This window comes from Megascapheus bottae, chromosome 16 (genome assembly GCF_031878675.1).
Source record: "Megascapheus bottae isolate mThoBot1 chromosome 16, mThoBot2.hap1, whole genome shotgun sequence".
In the NCBI taxonomy this organism is placed as follows: Eukaryota; Metazoa; Chordata; class Mammalia; order Rodentia; family Geomyidae; genus Megascapheus; species Megascapheus bottae.
In genome coordinates, this window is record NC_143524.1 from 8,370,989 (window position 1) to 8,383,763 (window position 12,775).

The 12,775-nt window shown below is 41.2% G+C and overlaps 1 pseudogene; it reads left to right on the plus strand.

The window, feature by feature from the left end:
* Nucleotides 1–3,579: 3,579 nt before the first annotated feature.
* Nucleotides 3,580–4,572, plus strand: LOC150052559 (olfactory receptor 5A1-like; annotated as a pseudogene).
* Nucleotides 4,573–12,775: the final 8,203 nt, after the last annotated feature.

Below are 12,775 nucleotides of genomic sequence, written 5' to 3' on the forward strand. Positions count from 1 at the left end.
TTTACCAAGCGTCATTTTCCTCAATTTATCTTGACTCATTTTCTCCTAAATGATTTTGACTCCTTAACTTTATTTTTTGTTTTGCCAGTCCTGGGGCTTGAACTCAGGGCTGGGCACTGTCTTTGGGTTTTCTCAAGGCTGGTGACACTTGAGCGACAGTACCATTTCCAGCCTTTTCTGTATATGTGGCACTGAGGAATCGAATGCAGAGCTTCATGTATATGTGGCTTCATGCATGCTAGGCAAGCACTCTACCACTAGGCCATGTCCCTGGCCCCGATTCCTTAATCTTACAGGAAGTAAGTGGATGAATACCTCCTGTATCTGCTGTAAGCTTACCATACTCTTCTTTCCCCTAATCTATCCTGCTTCAAATTCCACACTACAACAGATGGGGAGATTGATAGCCACCCCAGGCAGAATGTTAGGGAGACCCCCCATTTTTTAAAATCAAATAACAGCTGGGTGTGATGTTCCATGCTCATCATTCCAGCTACTTAAGAAGCATCTATAGGAGGATCACAGTCCAGGCTAGCCAAGGTAAAATGCAAGATCTTCTCCTCAAAATAACTTAAGCAAAAAGTGCTAGGTATATGACTCACACGTTTTTGTGCAACACATTTCTTTATGCAAAGTGTTTACCTAGAAAGCAACAGGAAAAACAAAGAAATGAACAAGCAAAAAATGCATCACTACCTGTGTTTGCCTTTGTTTCTCTTCTTCATTTTGCAGTTCAGCATCTCAACATTTTAAGGAGCTTCTAAGATAAACTAATTCCGGTTCTCTTCTCTCTACTCTCAAGTATACTAACTCTATTTACACGGTTTCAGTTATTACTCTTTAGAATATCCACTTTGGATGGTACTATTGTTTTTTTTTCCCTCAACTGAATATAACCTAGTTTATTCAACTGAAGATTGAGAAAAAAGGGAAACTTTTTAAAAAGCTGTTCTTAACACTAGCAATAAATAAAGTTGGTACAATTCAGTCTGTATAACATGATGAAAAAAATCTACATCTCTTCCTATTTTAGTGCTTTGAATGATACCTACAAACAACAATTACACAGCCTAATATTCACAAAGTATAAGAGTAGTATTGCTTTCTTAACTCCTCTCTTTTAATACTGGAAGGAGTTTGCAAGATGTTGCATTACAAAAGTAGCTACTGTCTGAAACTGTTCCATGTTTCAGAGCCAAAACGGAGGCTTAGGTTTTAATGGCTCCAGGAATACCTTTTTTGGGACCAGGTTGGGGAAAGGGAGGAATATAATGGAATCAGGGCCAATGGGTATGGACAATATCCAATCAAAGCTGGCATCCACTGTACTCCTGAGCTCCAACAGCCAGCCAAGCTGCTCATTGGTGCTCCCCTACTCCAGTCTACAGAGACCCAGTTGCCCAGGAGAGATCTGACTTTCCTTGAAAACCCCCACAAAATCCTTTCCTTGGTGGCAAATTTCACATAAGCACATCCAAAGCTAATTTCTTTCTTCAATCAAGGCGCTGGCAGAGGTTGACTTTGTTACTTCTTCAAGCATCTGATCTTGACCATTTAACTGGAACCTTGAATCTATGGTGTCAGAAGTGAATCTCCTCCTTTCCTTTCCTTGAATCTGGTAGTAGTGAATCTTAGAAACTGGATGGGAAAGTAAAAGAAAAAAAATAGTTGAAGATAGAGAAGAGAGAACAGGCAAAATGCTTAGACCTTAATGAGTGGAGCTAGACTTTACCTATTTTGTATTCTAGAATTTGGAGGTATTTTTGTTGCTTTGAATTTTTTTTTTGCCAGTCCTGGGCCTTGAGCTCAGGGCCTGAGTACTGTCCTTGGGCTTTCTCAAGGCTATAACTCTACTACTTGAGCCACAGCACCACTTCTGGCTTTTTTCTATGTCATACCAAGGAATTGAACCCAGGTCTTTGTGTATACTAGGCAAGCATTCTACCACTAGGCCAAACTCCCAGCCCCCTGAATGGCTTTTTTTTTTTTTTTTTGCCAGTCTTGGGCTTGGGCTCAGTGCCTGAGCACTGTCCTTGGACTTTCTCAAGGCTAGCACTCTACCACTTGAGATTCAGCACCACTTACGGCTTTTTTTCTATGTATGTGGTACCAAGGAATCGAACCTGGGTCTTCGTGCATGCTAGTAAAGCACTCTACTACTAGGCCAAACTCCCAGGCCCCCTTTTTGAACATTCACAGAGTACTTGAAATCAGCCATTTTGGAGTAAGAACAGGTTTACAATGATTCGGTATTAATTCCTTAATAACCTTCTGATAAGCAACAGTAAGGAAACTTTGTATAATCACTTTCAGGATCTGAGTTCTGTGGTGCTAGTCTTGTCTAGTCACCTAGGAAGAGAAAAAAAATCATCTGGTAGTTCTACCTATAATATAGTCCTTACCAATTGCCCAGAGTCATGGCTCAATTATTTTATAGCCATTAGGCAAGAAAATGGGCTGTAGAATCGAAGTATTGAAAGTTTAAACTTTGGCTCAGTCACTTAAAAAATGTTTCCCCCCTACCCAACTTCAATACGCTGCTTGTCTGCCAATGTGCTCTTGGATTGTAAAATGAAGCGATTTTAAATCCTGTCTAGAGTCCGTGATGTGCCAGCATTCATTGTGCAAAGCGCTGGGGTCAAGATACCTTTCCTGAGCTTACAATTAAGGAGACAGAGACGAAGTAAGGAGGCAAAAATGAATACAAAGTGTGCCATTATGGAATAAGTCAAATGTTGCTATAAAGATGGGCAATAATATATGTGAGGGGCAGGTGGGGCTATAGCCATTTTCATGATGTACAAACCCAGGTACCTTGCCTCAAGTAACTGCGCAAAGGGAAGTACATTCTGGATTAGAAGAGAAAGCCCTCATCTGCATTCATTCTTCGTATGAATTCTGGTTTTCCCCAGCATTGTATGTTTTCCACAGAGGACGAGAGGTACTTTGACCCCATGCAATCTGGTCATAGCAAACTATGACACAGATAAATATAAGATTTCCTCTTCAGGCATTTTGAGTTTTGAAATAAACAATAAAATCTAAATACAAGTGACTAATACAAGTGGTTGCAATGTTTGCCGTAACTGAAAGAGATATTTAGTCTGAGATGCATTAATAAAGTCCTTCAGTAACAAGGAGTTGTTGACGATGAAAGTGACAATCTAGATTACACACACACACACAAAATATCCAAGAGTCTTTTGTCTCTGTACTGCTGCATAAACAAATGCACAGGATTCAGATGGCAGTGACTTGTAGGAAAGACTCATTTCGTCTGGCAGAGGGGATGGCTTCACCAGAGACAGGACAATTTGTTTGCTGTTATATCTTCCTTTTAAGAATTTTATTCTCTTGTTAGGGTGATGTCCAGAGGGGTCACAATTACAAACGTAAGGTAGTGAACACATTGCTTATGGAACATTGTTATTCCTCCCTGATGTTATGCCTTCTGATTGTGGGGTCTGACAGGTCCATGGTAGAGCCAAAACAAACCCAAAAGCCCTGATGTCTCCTCCTGGGTTTTCATTGCTCCAGGAATCCCCATCGTGGGCTCTGAAGACAGCAGAAAGTACACACATGGCTGCGGCCACAAACATCAACATGCTGAGCAGTTTCATCCTGTGGGGATTTTCAGATTCTCCGCAGCTGTGAGTGGTCCTCTTCGTGTGGTTTCTGGGGGGTCTACCTCCTGACGCTGACTGGAAACCTGAGTCTCGTCACTCTGATCAGGACGGACCCCCACGTCCACTACCCCATGTGCTTCTTCCTCGGTAACTTGGCCTTTGATGACACTGCATACACTTCATCCATAGCCCCGATGATGCTCTGTGATTTCTTCCAGGAGCAGAAGGCCATCTCCATTGTGGGCTCAGTGTTTCTTCTTCATCGGGATGGGAGACACTGAGTGCTGTCTTCTGGCAGCCATGGCCTATGACCACTATGCTGCCATCCATCTCGAAGCCACTACTCTACCCAACTCTCATGTCAACCACTGTCTGTGTGGGGCTAGCCTCAGTGGTCTACTTAGGAGGGTTTGGTCCAAACCACCTTCATATTTCAGCTCCATTTCTGTGGGTCACGAATCATTCACCACTTTTTCTGTGACATGCCATCTTTGTTGGATTTGTCTTGTTCCAATACCTTCCTCAGCCAGGTGGTGAACTTTCTTTTGTGTGTGCAGTTGGGGGGATGTCAGCTCTCGTGGTTTTGGTTTCCTATATCTACATCATCATTGCTGTCCTGAAGATCTATTCCACCCATGGACGGAGGAAGGCTTTCCACACATATGTCTCCCTTCTCAGCACCGTGATTCTCTTCTACAGCTCTGGTCTCTTCTCATACCTCCATTCTAGTCCTGGCTCCTCAAGAGACTAAGGTAAGATTGGGTCTCTGTTCTACAGGGCTCTGAGCTCCATGCTGAACCCTATCATCTACAGTCTGAGAAACAAGGATATCCAAGACGCACTGAAAAGACTCAAGCAGAACAAGAAACAGATGGCTTCTCTGTGTCTTGTCGTTAAGACAAGACAAAACAAAACAAAATACCTTACAGTTTTCTTCAATGTGTAATGAGGGGTTCAGATAATCTGAGTAATACATTGAAGATGCTATTTCAAATATGCTTCCCTAGATCACATGTCTATTAGGGCTAGACTATCAGGCTCCATTGGGGATTACTGTCTTCATTTTATTTTTCTCGGCCTGAATTGATCGTCTTTTCATTTTGGCCCTTTGTAATGGAAAGTAAATACACTTATTCACCACACTCTTTAGCAGTAGGCTAACAGGTGCTGGCTCCAAGTTACCATGTGTTAAGGTCACATAAAACAGGGGCCTAGAACCACCTCATTCATGGAAGAACCCTTTAGAATTCAGCACAGCTCCTTCCAGTTCACTTAGTACTTGGGACACCATTTCTCTTCTTGCCTTGGATTCCTACCTTGCCAATGGCAGCTCTGGATTAGGATCCTGACAGTTCCCTCTCAGATGAATTCAGCAATGTTTACCCAGAGGCAAGAGCTCAATATGGAACCTGTACAAGTGTATTGGAACAGGGCCAAGAGCCACATCTGCGGATCATCCATTCTATTAGGGTCTGACATTAGACGCGGAACCCAAGTGTGCCAAAGCGTGTCACAGTTAGCCAAAAGCAGAAATGAGAGCAAGTGAGAACAAGGCTTTTAAGCAATGTAGACAGCTTTCATGAGGAAAACCCCCCAGTAACGAGATGTGAGCACCTAGTTTAGGAATAGGCTCAAGGAAGAGGAACTTGTCCCCGGAAGTGCTGACTTCATATTTGTCTCCTCCTGGTCTAGTTCTTGCTCTTGTTTGAGTCATTGTCATCCTAAGTTGACTTGTGCTTCGTGATTTTAGGGTTTGTATCCTGTCTATTGTTCCCCTGGAACTTGACCTCAAATTTTTCCTGTGTTTCTGATCTCCCTGCTTTCACGTCCATACCTTCTCTCAGAATTCACATAGTTGGAGACAGAATAATCGAGCTAGCTAAGTTTGCAGTGGACTTGAATGCGGAAGCTAAATTGTTGATTCTATTCTTAAAAAGATACTCCTTGAGCAAAGGGTCAACATGTCTGAAGTCCCGTGGCTTTAATAAATGTGTGTAGAAAATTTTAGAGAATTATGACAGGTAACCATAAGTCACTGTGTTGTTTTAATTTTTCTGTGCAGGTGGGGTTGTGTGCAGACTAGAGATGATTTTCCAAAGCCTTTCTTTATCAGGAAATCCTCCAGAACAGGTTAAGAATTGCAGGGTTGTGTTCCAGTGGAATCCTTGATTTCATCTATCAGCATATCCAATGCTTGATTTTTCTTGTTTACACACTTTCTTCCTGAGTTAACATCTTTGTCTACACTCCTCTTTCTTCCCCCTTCCCTCCCCCACCAAGCAGGGAACAGAGCTTAATAAGTATCTGTTTAATCAATGAATGACTAAAATGCAAGTTCACCTGATAGGTAATACAAACATTTAGTGTCAAAGGCACCGATCACTTACTAATGCTTATGCTATTCCAGACATTGTGCAGAGCAGTTTAAAAACGTTGGATTTCAAAGCTAGGTGCTGGAAGCTCATGCCTGTAATCTTAGCTACTCCAGAGGCTGAGGTCTGAGGATCACAGCCTGGGCAGGAAGTTCTGTGAGATCCTTATCTCCAAGTAACCATCAAAAAGCCAAAAGTGGAGCTGTGGCTCAAGTGGTAGAACTCTAGTCTTGAGCAAAAAAATGTCAGGAAACATCACCCAGACCCTGAGTTCAAGCTCTAGAACTGACACCATACCTTTCTTTTTGCCAGTCCTGGCATGAGCTCAGGGCCTGAGCACTGTCCCTGGATTTTCTCAAGGCTAGGGCTCTACCACTTGAGCCACAGCACCACTTCTGGCTTTGTGTGTGTGTGTGTGTGTGTGTGTATGGTACCAAGGAATCGAACCTGGGTCTTCATGCATGCTAGGCAAGCACTCTACTACTAGGCCAAACTCCCAGCCCCACCATACATTTTTCTTAAATTGGATAAAACCTACACAGAGTCTTCATTTTAAAAAGACTTAAATGCCATAGATTAAGAAATCTCTTTTAACTACATGTGTCAATTTAAATCTCTTTCTGCATTCTGTAAGACACAGTGAATGTTATATGCTGACATTTAAGTTCATATTTTTTTTCTATAGGAGAAAGAAGTATAGAGATCACTGAAAATCTAAATACAGACTTATTATATGATATAGCAATTCCATTACTTGTCATGCATGCGAAGGAGTTGAAACCCAATTGTCAAAGAGATATCTACACTCTCATAAATGTTACAACTCTATCCACAATAGCCATGATACAGTGTCAACCAAAGGGTATATTGGTGGGTGAATGGACACACTCAAGAGAATACTATACTCCTGTGAAAAGAATGAAATCTGCCATTTCTGTAAGGGGATGACACTAGATGATATTACGTTAACTGAAACAAGCCAGGCACTTGAACAAGCCAGATAAACACTGCATGTTCTCATTCAGATGAGGAAGCTAAAAAAGTTGATCTCATAGAAGGGAGAGAGGAACAGAGGTCACTAAAGGCTAGGAAGGGTGGGGGAAAAGGAGGCAAAAGAATGTTAGGAAAATATGGCTAGCTAGGAGCAGAACGATCTACAGCATACAGAGACTGACTATAGTTTATAACAGTTTGTTGAACCAGAAGAGAAGATTTTGAGGATCTCAATTATATATGTCGTACCGAGGAATCAAACCTGGGTCTACATGTATTTTAGGCAAGCACTCTACCACTAGGCCAAACTCCCGGCCCCCAAAAGAATATACTTTGAAAGAAGAAAAATACTGATGATCCTGTTTTGATTATTACACACAATGTACATGTATTAGACTCTTACACTGTACTCCATCACTGTATATAATTATTATATGGCAAGTGAAAAATAACGATAATGCAATAGCATGATTTTAAGATAAACCACTTGCTAGTTTGTATGAAAAGCTCTAAGAATTATTAGATAATTTTCAAACCATGTAAAATTCAGTGTATTACTCTATAGGCTCCTGTACAATGTGAACAATAGAGTTTTATATAATTGCTTGTCAAAACATATTCATGAGCATATTTAACCAATAGCATGTTCACAGGAATACACATTTTTAAATAAACAATTGATCTGATGTTCATATCAGCATTCACCTATACTAAGCATCTTGTAGTACTGTTTTATATAACTTAGTACATATTTACACCAATGATTTCACAACACACACTTCATTCTATACCTTGTTTTGCTTCAATCAATGTGATTCCTTGAAGCTATTTTTGTATTAGCCTACACCCACATCCTGCAGATTGCTTAATTGTCCCATAAAATTTATATAGCAGAAAGACATGCTCGATGAGCAATGAGCCACGAGAAGGGAGTTGGCTGGCGGTTCTTACTACTTCAGAAACTGTTCATGCTTATTCTCCCTGTCGCGGGTTACAGCCATTACTGGCTATAACGAATCATGAGAAATACCATCACCACCCTCCCAGAGGCCCTGCAGGACTCATGCATCGGGTAGCAGTGACGATTGAGGAAGGTTAAAAGACCTCAGTCTCCAGGACCTGAGTCTGCACTACTTTGTGATGTGAAGAGCTGGCAGTGGGAGAGGTGATGACAGGAAGAAAACCTTGGTGAGGCCTCCAAAGAGGCCTCAGTAAATTCTATAAAAATGGTAAGGGACTAGATTTCCTAGTAGCCTCCAGAAGAAAGAATGTTCAACCCCTAGCCATTAGCATGTTAGGAGAGTAAATCTGTGGGCTTGGTGGGGCATTAAATTCGTGGTGATCTGCTGCTTTAATGAAAGAGAGCAAACACACCAAGAGATGAGGCCACTCCACCCTGCCCCAAGGAGTATTATGGGAAAATAATTTCATTTTATTATTATTATTATTATTATTTCTTTTTGGTTGGTCGTGGGACTTTAACTCTGGGCCCGGGCACTGTCCCTGAGCTCTTCAGTTAAAGGCTAGCACTCTACCCCTTGAGCCATAGCACTACTCCTGGTTTTCTTGTAGTTAATTGGAGATAAGAGTCTCGCAGACATTTTGTGCTGGCTTTGAACCTCAGACCTCAGATCTCAACCTCCGAGTAGCTAGGATTACAGGTGTGAGCCACCAGTGCCTGGCTTTATTATTTTAAACTTAAATTTTATTGTAAATGTGATGTACAGAGGTTCCAGTTACATAAGTAAGGTAATGAGTACACTTTCTTTTGAACAGTGTTACCCCCTCTCTCATTTTCTCCAATATTTTAAAAAGAGAAGTAATATTTATGGTTTTATTGACCTGAATTCTCCATTCTATGTTCTTGTCTTCAGGAGAAAGCCTTAGTTCTGGTTTCTATGTCTGTTTTTCCTCTCCCTCTCTGTCTCTAAATTTCTACCTTTGTCTCACTCAAACTTCTACCTTTCTGTCTCTACCTCTATCTTTGTCTCTCTGTCCATCTCTACCTTTTCTGTCTTTCTTTCTTCCTCTGTCTTACAGGACTACCCTGACCCTTGGGTTAAGCTGAGTTTCCCTTGGGCACTGGGTATGTTCCTTTCACATTCTGAATCTTGTTAATATCTGTCTTCCTCTTAGGCTGAAATTTCCATGACAAAGCCAGTGATGCCTAACAGTATTCACTAAATTTTGGCGAGAGTGAAATGTTAATTTGACCACATCTGATAATATTTTCAGTTATAAACAACCTTCTAGTGATAGCCATCCAGATCCACTCACACATTAGGAATCAAGGTTCTAACTAGTACTTTGCTGTCTCTTAGTTGATTATTTCAAGAACTGCCCAGCCCCACAGGCTGTGGCTTGCTGACAATTTGTCAGCAAGGAGGGGAAAGGCTTTTAAAGGAATGTATATGGCCTAAAAATTTTGCTTCACAATTTGACAGCTCTTACTTATGTTTTCAGGGAAAGCCTGAAAACAGCTTAGAGAGACTTATCATCAAAATGAATGGAAAACAATAAGGGACTATATGAAGTGCCAATTGTCAAACTGTGTTCTAGACGTCTCACAGATACACAGCATTCTGAGGGGTCAGGAGCAAGTTTAGTTCAGGGCTTTGATTCTTCTACCTGCTGTGCTGCAAAGGCAAGCCCTCTTTTATATTTCTGAATTTTAGGTAAGCTTGAATTTGAACACAAAGATTCCATCACTGCAATAATGTTTGTAGCCCACAAATGCAACCTAGTTCTCTAATTTTGTGCATGAAAAAAATTAAAAGCCTGAGAAAGGGAGCAATTTGCGAGAGGCAAAGCTAGAATTTAAATCGAGTTCTGGCTGTGTTCTCTCTCATGCCCTAACCCAGCATCTCCCTTTCCAGAGATTCCACTCATGTTATCACACCCACCATAAAAGCAAAAGCGTGGGGGAAGACCTGGCAGCTTTCTCCCTCCCTCCCTCCCTCTTCCTCTCACCAGCCAGCTGTCCCTTTCTGTCTTTCTTTTCTCAGGAAAAGCTCTGTGTTGATCAGATGGTGGGAAGAGCAGACCCATTATTCCTAGTGGCATTGGGTACAGAAAAGGCAGACCTCATTTGCTGCCCAGACTCTCTCTATGAAAAGAAAGCTGTGATTGCTGGAGAAAGGACTTTGAAATTGAGTACACGTGTAATTTTATACTCTCTCTCTCTCTCTCTCTCTCTCTCTCTCTCTCTGTGTCTGTCTCTGTCTCTCTCTGTCTTTCTCTGTCTCCCTGTCTCTGTCTCTCTCTCTGTCTTTCTTTCTCTCTCTGTCTCTCTCTGTGTCTCTCTCTGTCTTTCTCTCTGTGTCTCTCTCTGTGTCTCTCACTCTGTCTCTGTCTCTGTCTCTCTCTCTCTGTCTCTCTCTCTCTCTCTTCCTCTCAGAGAGACATCAAGAGAGTTTATTTCTCAAAGTCAAGATACTACAATGCATGTTTCTAGCCACCTCTTCTATTTGTGAAAATATTAACCATAACAAATAATAAGATCAATATATGTATAAGTATCAATATATGATACTACAATATATGTTTATATTCACCTCTACTATTTATGAAAACATTTACCATAGCAAATAATCACAAAAGGACTGAGCTAGTTGAGTGAACCTGGAAAACTAACATGTACTCAGGGACAGACATATTTGTTCAAACACAATGACTGGAATTTAAGGCGAGAAAGGAAAATGCCGTAGTACCAGAAAGAGAGAACTCAGAACCAGGGCAGTCAGTAGGGCCTGAGGCCTGTGGCTCAGGGGCTTTTTGAACCAGCTCTAGATCTAATGGCAGGATATCTGTGTGTTTGGGGATGTGGGAAGGGAGCAGGCCACTGTCCTATATCCTGTTCTCAGGGGGAAATTGAAAATATCCCAATATGAAAAACACCTTTGCAAAGGTGAACAAACACAGCAATGGTAGTTAGTCGGTAGACACTGTGTTGAAAATGAACTTTACAACTTATGGGTGGAGATGGAAGGAGGACAAAAACTTGGAGAGAGTGAGGGAAGGGGTGACGCTATCCAAAAAGAAATGTACTCATTACCTGACTTATGAAACGGGAACCCATCTGTATATCAACTTTATAATAACAAGAAAAATACTTAATTAGAAAAAAGACCTTTGTCTACATTGATGAGGACACTGATGTGGGTCTTTGTTCTAATTGATTCAAGCCAAGAAATGAACTCACAGGATAAATGATCTGATCTTAGCAGAAGCAAAGCACAAACCACCAAGGTGGTTTTAGCCACAAGCCAGAACAGCGCAGCCCTATAGCAAACAACCCTGGTAGAAAATGAACTTAAGACTTATCAGTCCAAAACCACCCAAGATAAAAACCCATCACCAGGGAGAAGTATCAACAGTTACAACTAAGGGGAAATATGCATGTCATGACCTACAATAAAACATTCCTAAAGCTTTTAGAAACAATGTCATGACCACAGATTTTAGCTGAACCAGATTAGTGTAACTGGATTGCAAAATCATGAGTCATGAGGCAGGCAGATGTTAGAAAGGAAACCCAGAGAGGAGGAAGCAATTCGCTAAGTTGCCAATAGGTTAGTGGCAGACTGGGAAAGAGAAACTTAATCTCAACATGTCCTAACTAGTACTGTGTTTTTTCATGTCGCATAATGCCCTAATTTTTTCGAGGTAGAGATGAGAGTGTAGATTCAAGAGATTAGAAGAAATAAAAGACAGAAAGTCTTAACCAAGACCAAGAAAAAATCTGGAGCGAGGAACCTGGTTCTCATTTGGCTCTTTTTTTAAAAAAAATGTATTTTGTAAACATGTTGAATCATTATTTTTAGAATCTATTCGTATTTATTGAAAATAGGAGTTCACTGTAAAGCAGTAGGCAATGTTATGCTGGCAGCAGCTTCATACAACATGTATTGGCTGGGTCACTTGGTTATACCAGTTTCGGTTGTATCCAATTTAATCTCATTTTGCTTCATTCATCATGTCAACATATGCCAATACAACACTGTCTTGTGCCTGTAATCCTATATACCCATGAGGCTGAAGCCAGCTTGGGCAGGAAAGTCTCTGAGATTCTTATTTCTAATTAATCACCAAACAAACAAACTAAAAAGCCAGATGTAGAACTGATGTTCAAGTAGTAAATCACTAGTCTTAAGTAAAAACAGTTCAGGGACTTTGCCCAGCCCCTAAATTCAAGCCCAAGAACAGCACACACACACACACACACACACACACACACACACACACACACACACACGCCATGCTGAATGATTAACCTGGAAACAAAAAAACATTGCATAGCACATTATACTGTCTAGGTTTGTATAAGTACTTAAAAAGAATTTCAATTGTTATTATTAAGCTGATGTACAGAGAGGTTACCATTTCATAAGTCAGGTACTGAGTTCATTTCTATTTGGATCATGTCACTGCTTCCTTTGCTCTCTTCCAGTTTTACCCTCCTGTCCTTACCCACAAGCTGTATTGTTCATTTTTTTTGGGGGGGGGGCGGAGGGCACAGGTCATAGGGCTTGAACTCTGGGCCTGGGTGCTGTCCCTGAGCTCTTCCGCTCAAGGCTACCGCCCTACTCTTGAGCCACAGCTCCACTTCCCATTTTCTAGTAATTAATTGGAGATCAGAGACTCTGGGCTTTGTATTGCTCGTGCTGGTTTTGAACCGAGATCCTCAGATCTCAGCCTCCTGAGTAGCTAGGATTACAGACTCGAGCCACTGTGTCTGGCTGTATAGTTTATTGTCAACATAGTGTCTAGTGAGTATCACTGCTG